Below are 8,840 nucleotides of genomic sequence, written 5' to 3' on the forward strand. Positions count from 1 at the left end.
ATCTGCATTGCAGCTCGGTGAAATCATTTCCAGCCCGTAGCAGCTCCGGGGCTGACTTCATCCTTGCAGCCCCAGATGCAGAGCCCTCGGAGTCGGGGAAATTACAGAGAGGACCAAAAGGCTGCTCTCTGTGCACGGTGATGGCTGTCCGTCTTCATGGGGATGTCAGATTTGTCTTAGGGACAATCCAGACCCCACAGCTCTGTGAGGCTTTTCAATGGACGTGCACAGCGTTACACTCATCTGCTCCCATCGCTGTGCTTCCTGCAGCGCTGGAGACGGGGGATTTGCTGCTTTGCTCTGCCTCGATGAGATTATTCAATTTTAGTGCCCATAAAAATCCCTGGTAATCTTACTGTGACCGTGGGTTCCTCAGGGTGCAAATTCAGGCTGATGTTATCAGCCGTATCTTGTGCTTCCTTGGAGCAGGGCTGTGCAAGCACGGGGGCTTTCCCAGCTGCAATAAGTCCCAGCTGCCATCATCGTGGCAACCTTTTTACCTTTTAAAGATAGACTCTGGATGTGTTTTGTGCTATTTGCACCAGAAAAACTCAAGCAATGGGATGCCCTGGCCGCAAGTGCCCTCCCGGGAGCTCATCCCAGCTCACAGAGCATCTCTCTGCAGGGTGCGCTCAGAGAAACCGAGACAGAAACCCCTCCAGGTCTGCAGTGCAATCCACTGCTCCCACCCTGTTTCACTTCCTTTTCCTTCGTCCTGTACTTTCTTATTAACATTTTCTCAGTAAAATTGCCATTTGTTCAAACTTAAACAGGGGAAGTTTAGATTGGATCTAAGGAAGAAATTCTTTACTGAGAGGGAGGTGAGGCACTGGAATGGGTTGCCCAGGGAGGTTGTGAGTGCTCCATCCTTGGTGGTGTTCAAGGCCAAGTTGGATGAGGCCTTGGGTGCCATGGTTTAGTGTGGGGTGTCCCTGCCCATGACAGGGGGGTTGGAACTGGATGATCTCAAGGTCCTTTCCAACCCTAACTATTCTATGATTCTATTCTATGATTCTATGATTTTCTCGGTAGTTGCTACAGAGCACAGGCACCTTTGCTTTCTGTGAAAACAAGGAGTTTCTGCAAAGTGACCACCACCACCAAGCCCCTGATTTTGGTGGGGTTTCTTCAGTCCAATAAAACCGAAACCCTGCAGGGATGGGTTCTGACTCGCAGGGAAGGCAGCTGAAATCCCCAAGCTCTCCTTTGCACCATGACTGCTGCCACAGACTGGAGCTGGGGATGTCCCAGTGACCCCCAGGATCTCCCACCACCGGGGCTTGGCCAGCACGAGGGTCCCTAGGTCAGGCAGGTCTTTACCTAGGCCTGATGCACCGCCTATGCCTCTAATGCAGGGAAATCAATGGAAATTCAGCGATGCTCAGCTTTATGAGGAGCGCTTTGAGCTGTTTAAACTCCGTGTGAAAGCAGGATTGAAGAACATATATAAAGGTAAATGCCTTATAGTGAGAGGGGTCTGGGCACCGCAGCAGGTCCATGGCACTGCGGGTGCTGGGGATGCCACCGTCACCATGCTGTCTGGAAGGCTGCGGGGTTTAGAAGTGCAAAATATGAGTATATCCAAAAGGATATACTCACAACAGGATATATCCAATACATCAGTCCTTGTGTTCTTGCTGGGCTTTTTGCTGTCTCTACCTAACCCCTGTCATGTAATTTGATTAAGTTTGTTTAATTTATTTAAAAAAAAAAAAGCATGTGGGACTAGTAAACGTAATTAAAAAGAAACATTGTTAAACAGCCTGATACAGCTATAATTTGATTTAAAGTGCTGGTTGATACCAACGTTATAAATGTAAACCGATACGCTTTTTTTGGGTTTTCTTTAAAAACAAGATCCAAATAGAATTTAAAATACTTCTTCATTTGCAGCAGGCTTTTTTAGCTGGGGTTAATTGCGAAAGCTTTCCTCCTCCTCTTCTGTTGCTGTAGGGCCTTTTTCAAGTGGGGTAAGAAATACTTCATCCTCAAACAAATTACTGCTGCATCATTTGTGTTTTGTGTTCTGCATACGAGCCAGGCTTTGATACCTTTCTTCATGTGATTCAAAATCCTGATTGCCCAGAAACGAGTGCCAGAGCTCCCATGGATTTCAAAGGTACACAGGACATTAGGGATAAGTTAGATTTGTTTCTGGAGTAATCTCCTGGATTTCAGAGGATAAATTTCTACCCGGTTGGAGTCAAAGACAAGAAGTTGTCATAAGAACCTGTTTGCAATGCTATTATGTGTTACATGTAATGCAGTATGTTTTAACACAAAGTGGTACATGATGAGCCTTGGATTTATGTCTTTTTCTGATGCTTTCTGCTGCTTAAACCTAAGCCAGTCCATCTCCTCACGTTCAGCAGCCCTCGGAAACAGATGCTGGATTCAGTGGATCCTTCAGTGAATTTGTGCATCCCATGCTGTAAAGTCAGGATATCCTGTATTGCCCCTAGCAAATCCTTCCAAAATCTCCCTGCCAGGGTTGGTCTCTGCAGTGGCCAGAGATTCACACTCTAAGAGAGGGAAAACACGCAGGAAGTCTGAAAACTGTCTCCAGCATCATGGCCCACGCTGCTGGGGCCGGGTACCGGTTTCTTCCCCTGCCTGTAAGCCTTCGCCAGAGGATGGGGCTGGGTGTAAGGGCTGATGCTGAATGACACTGACTTCCCTCTTCACCCACCAGCCATTTGCAAAAGTGTTTTCTAATTCAACATGAGAGCAAAAAGGGTTTTTCCCAGTAGCGAGGTTATTTGGGATGACTTGCTGGTTTTAACCTTTCCTCTGAATTATTTGCAGAACTATTCAAGACAGGCCATGAGATGGCTGGGTGATGAGAACCACGACTTTTCCTTGCAGAGCTAAGGGAAACCCCCTCCCTTAATGATACATAATCGCTGGGACTGGTTATTGGCTTTGCCATCTGCATCTTTCTGGAGCTGGACCGTTGCAAGGGTTGCACCAGCGCAGGTTTGGCACAAACTGCAACCAGAACTGAACTAATGAAGGCAAATATTGAACAGATGATGTTCCATAGTGAGACTATCACCAGGTATACTTTGTACTCTGTTTTTACAAGATGTGAGTGCCACTGTTCTAATTACATGAGACAGGAGGCTCACAGGCAGGCTTAGTTCAATTCCATTTATTGTAATTTAAAAAATTAATACATGTAAAAATCTTACTTGAAAATATTGCAGTCTTTATGCATCCCCCTGGATTTATTCCCACTTCCTTTCACCTTTAATATAAATAACAATCATATTTTTCCTTCCTTGCTTTTAAGCCTCTAACGGGAGGGAAGAAGGACCTGGCTGACAGATGCAGAGGAAAAGCCGAGACGCATGGGAAGGGAAACAAACTGCTGGAAGTAAAAGATACCGCTTTCCAAATCACACTTGATTGCAGTGATCTGAGAGGCAGTTGCAGGCACAGAGACCAAGCCAGAAAGCATTACAGGGTTTTGATTTAACTTTCTTCCTTTGAATTTAAAACTTTACATAACTTTATGATGGCGAAACTGTCCAAGGGCTCCTTGCAGCAGCGTCGGCTCTGGCGTGTGTGAAATCCCAGCACGAGGTTTGCAGGCTTCCCGGTAGGAGAAGGTATTTGATATTATTTGTTGAATGGAGTCATTGATAAATTAAGGCTTTTCTTTTTGTCTTGGAAATTATTCTCACTGTGTTCTTGATTTTTGTGACAGTAAAGAAACAGAGATAGTTTTCAAACTGGGGTTTGTTCTCACATACAGTAACTGGCAGAAATTTGCAGGCTGGTTTGTGAGGGCAGCTGCCTTCCCAAGGGCAAACAATGAGCTCCGTGCCTCCACAGCTGAGCGCAGTGACTGACCCACAGAGCTGATACCCCTTTGTCTATCATTCATCTATGTCTGCCAGCCATGGAGACAAGATTTTAATGGCACTAATTTGCTACTAATCCTCCTACTTTCATTTTATTCTTTATATAAATTATGAGGAAAAAAACTCAGTGCTGTATTTGAAATATTTATTCCCAACGGTTTGGTGGAGTATAGATACACTCCTTATCTCATGGCTATAACCCAGGTTATAACAATTAAAGGATAACACATCTTGCAGTTCTCTTACCTCCAAACTCCAGCTGCCCAGACAGGGTAATACAAACCACATTGAGCCGGGCCAGGCAATGCCGTGGTAGGCATGGCTGCATGTCTGCAAGCAGCCTCAAAGCCGTGGCTGGTCCTTCAGATGGGGAAACCATCACTCCAAGGCAACTGGGATTCATCATCCCCAGTTAACTGAGTCCTGATGAGAGCTACCTGGTGAGTAGGAGAGTGCCCATCTGCTGCCTCTCTCCATCAGGCAGAGAGCACTGGCAGCATCTCCTGATCCTGTCTCCAGGTGGGATGCTCCTGCTCTGAACACCACTCACACTGGGGTGCTCAGAGGATGGCAGTGGCATGCGTGCAGCTCCCCACAAGCTTCCCACCGCACAGCTCTGCTCTGTCCTAGCGCTGGGTAGTAGCAAAACCCATCATGAAAGTATGTTAAATAAAGGACTTGATTCCTTTCCTGCCCTCAACAGCAAAGCGGTGCTGCAACCAAAGCTTTCATGGCTCCTCAGTGGTTCACTCAATTTACTGTTTCTGGGGTAGGTCAGGATTGAGAATTGGAGAATGTGCGAAGCAAAAGCATTTGGTATCATTGGTGCTGAGATTTGTCATGTTTTTCAGTGAACTGTATTAATTCCGTTCAGTACGGAAGTGCTTTAAGTTTATAGAATGTGGGACGATAAAAGACAGTGAACGCATGAATGTAGGCAGAAATCCAGGAAAAAATATGGACCATCTCCCAGCAGATTACAGAAACTCTCCATCCCCTACACATGTGATCTGCTACAGTGTCCACCGTAAGGAGGAAGGGAAAGAGGAGGGAAGAGTGAAGCCCAAACACATGGGAGCCCACAGGTGATCCTCAAGGGGCTGCAGTTCCTGCCACGCTGCACCGGGTGATGACCATCTCTTGTGGTCATCAGCTCTGGGGAACCTCTGTGGGGCTTTGGTGCTCTGATAAAATAGGGTGAGTTTCAGCTCCAGTCATGGTCAGTGGCACAGGGCAGGGTTTGTGTTCTGGGGAAATACATACTTTTTAAAGGGTTTCTTTTTCAACCTAAACTATTTTTTCAGGCAGCGTAGGAGCCGTCCAACCTTCTGCCTTCGGTGGCCCTACCACAGGAGAAGCAAAACCTGCCCTGTCACTTGGCTTCATGCCATGCTCAGTCCTAAGCCTTCAAACACAGGATTGCTAATGAATTACCAATTACATGTCAAGTTAAAATGTCCACCAGGTTCCCCACAGTGCACTTCTGCAGATGGAGTGGCTATTTACTTCGGTGACTAATGGGCACAGACAGACTTGAGCAGCACTGAAAGGTAATATCACCCCCAAATACAACCAGATGTGCAAAAAATACACAATATTTCGATGGATAAAACTTGCTGCAGAGCTAAAATCAGACTCAGCTGCTGGTTCCAGGTCTTGGGGGTTCGGAAGAGGCAAATATTTGTGTGTGAGCTCCAATCATAACTCAGCCTTCTGGCCAAGACTGCCAGGGCAGAGTATTAAGGCAGATGCTTCAGACCAAGAGCCTGATTCGAGTTCCAGGACCATGCTGCCCAAAGGCATAGTAGTGATGGATTTCAGGGCTTCTATCAGTGTCTCTTCTGCCTCCTGATAAGGCTTCTCAGGGATATTATAGCCATACCCCTAATTTTAAATTGCAGCTTATCTAAATAAATAAAATGTAAGGCAAGTAGCTAAGATCAACGTATTGCTCAGAACAAAGAAAACTTGTTTCCCCTCCAAGTTTTCCCATTCTGCAGTGTGGGCTCCAACCAAGGGTGGAAAAACTCTGTGCAGACCACAGCAATCCAAGCTGGAGCGGAGGATTTTACATCTCAGATAGGAAGATCTTTCCTCTAGCATCTCCACACTTACCTTGCTTTGGTCCTGCAGACTTCAGATAGGATGCGGTACCTGGTAAGGACTGGTCCATGTCCATGATGGCTCTGGTGAGCCCCAAGAGTGTGCGCTGAGTCTTAGAGCTGGGACCAAGTGGGCTGATGGACAAATATCACAGGGACTGTGCTGGGTGAGGGTGGCAGACCTCAGCGAGGGGCTCGGGGTGGGATGGGGCATCAAGAGTCAAGGAGGGGATGCTCCTGGCAAGCCAAGAGCCCTATTTCTCTCTGAAAGCCAAGGAGTGCTTGCCCGGAGCTAGCTCCACCTCGAGGCACAGCTCTCCGACAAGGCTTCCCCATCTCACCTTGTTTTCACATTACTCGAGGACCTTTCAGAGCAAATCCCCTGCTGATGTGGCTGGGATTTGAATTTATGGCCACAGGAGGTGTTGCGCCACCGAGCCAGATGGTTATTCGCTAATTTCGATGGTTTGGATCTCAACAGAACTGTCCACATTTGCAGCAAAAGAAAGCCATAGCTTGAGCTGTTTCATATGTTTAAACATTGCATGGTTTTCTTCTTCCCTTATCGAAAAAGATCAGCTTTTGGCTGTATAATTTACAGTCCACAGCCTGTGACCCAGTGCAGCCAGGAGGAAGCTTTGGAAAGGGAGATAATACCATGGAGACAGATTTTCCTCTTCTCTGAGCTAAAATTCCTTGTGAAGCTGAAGCTCATTGACCGGTTCAGCTAACACTGATTTTCTTCTGCTCCAGCAACACTAGCCACAGATAGACTTCTTCTATAGTCCTTATAGAGCAACTACCTGGACATTAACATGCACAGATTGCATTTACTTATTTTGCACAACGTGGTGCTGTTGGGTGGCAAGTCAATCACAGTTATTTATTACTTTGAAATTAAAACCAGAAAATAATATCCACCATCCCTAAGGGGAAACTTGAAAAAGGAGAATTTCACCCAGCTTTGCATGGAGAGTTCATGCGGTTTTAATTTCCAATACAAAGAATATATGGTTTGGTTGGGGGGGTGACATCACCCTCCTCAGAAAATTTCATGTGACTCTTTCTCTTGTTTTTAAAGCTATTATTTTACATATTTGCCGACAGATATTTGTATTGGCAGATCTTATGAGATATTAAGATTGCCTCTTTCCTGTTTAATTCCAAAAGTTGTTTCCTAACCAAGCTAACAGCTCAAAACCATATTGGTGCTTTGGGGATGAGTGAAAGCTTCTTTGCAAGCCTTTCGGCTTATTGTCCCCCTCCTCAGTGCATCACCTCTTACAAGCTTTTTTCTCATCCCTCTGTATTTGCATTTATGGCAATAATTACCTGCAATAACTGAGGATGGATTAGCAAAACAAAGCTGAGTTTCTCTGTAGTCCACCAACCTCTCCCAGGTGTCACTCGGTTTAACGTCAGAGTCTGTGTTTGTAGACAGAGAAGGATGGAAAAGTCTCAAACCTGTCTCGGGGCTGACTCCTCCAGCAAAGTACTGGTTGTGCAGGGATGGTGGTGGTGGGAAGAAACAGGTCAAAACCAAACAGCTGGAAAAGCACTCTGCACCAGAACTAGAGGAACTGTGGATAGATCATCACATCTTATTTGGACCCACCTTCTCTTACCCTGGTGAAGGAGGGAGCAAAGTTTATTGCAGACACCAGGATTTGGTGAGGTAGAAGAGTGAATCCTAGAAACCTGCAATTTCTGCATGCCTAAACCAGAATGTCCCTGATGGGACTGACTTTTTAAGCCAACATCTACAGCAGCCTCTTGGCTTCACAGTGAAAGGCATCACCTTGGACCATGGGACTCCCCAGGATCCCTGTCCTGGCCACAGGGCTGCCTCCCTCGGGGGCATCACTTGCTTAAGGAGTGCCATGAGGAAGATGCAGACAGCTGGCAGCTGGCACACAGGCAGGTGGGTCTGTGGTGCTGCAGGGAGAGGCAGCTATTGCAGCCTGTAAACAGACACGCAGTATTGACTCCGGTAGCTATGAACACTCATTCAGGTGGGCTTTGCTTCCCAAGACCCCAGGATTCTCCATGGCCTCAGCGCTGACCAGGGAGGACAGGAGAGGCGTTCCTGGGTCTGTCCGGCTTCACTCCTGCACAGGAATATAACACAGCTCAGTTCCCACTTCCCCATAACTATTTTCGTTTCACTTCTCCTGTGTGGTTTCCCTGGCAGCTAAAGTGAGACCTCTGGCTTTTCCCTCCTTATACTCCACTGGTGAGACAAGCAGGGGTGACCCTGGAGACTGGGGGTCCCATAGCTCACGGGGCTCGTGTGGGGTCACCCTCTCTTCACCCAGAGCTCTTTCTCTCTGTAAAGCAGGACAGGATACATTTTGGTGCAATTCTAAAGGTTTTCTGCTTTGTCCATGTGGTTAATTTTGCTCTCTCTAAATCCCTTATTATTACACATTCTTTAAGTATTTTCTTTAAGTATTATGAGAAAAGTTCAACACAGCAGGAATTTTTCCCTTTACTTAGAGGGGGAAGGGGCCAGGTCTTGGTCCTGGCTCTGGAGAAGTCATCATTCATCCTCCATCCAGGATGAAGGAAAGGTGGTGGGAAAGCTGCTTGGTGGGTTGGCTAGGCTGGCAGGGGCTTCTCACTTGATGGTGGTGGGAGAAGGGATGGAGCAGCTTCTCCTCACTCTCACGTCTCACACACAGCCAACAGCCAAAAGCCGGGACCTGGGCTAAGAAGGGTGACCCTAAAAAGGTTCCTCACAACACAGAGCCAAGAAATCTTGCTTACCCAGGAAATACTTTGAGGTTGCAGTGAGATATCTGATAGAAGCCTCTGTTACACAGCCCTTGACAGCCCAAGAAAGCTCTCAACAGGGCATGCAACTGCAGCCGGA

Source organism: Psittacula echo (genome assembly GCF_963264785.1).
Source record: "Psittacula echo genome assembly, chromosome: 8".
NCBI lineage: Eukaryota > Metazoa > Chordata > Aves > Psittaciformes > Psittacidae > Psittacula > Psittacula echo.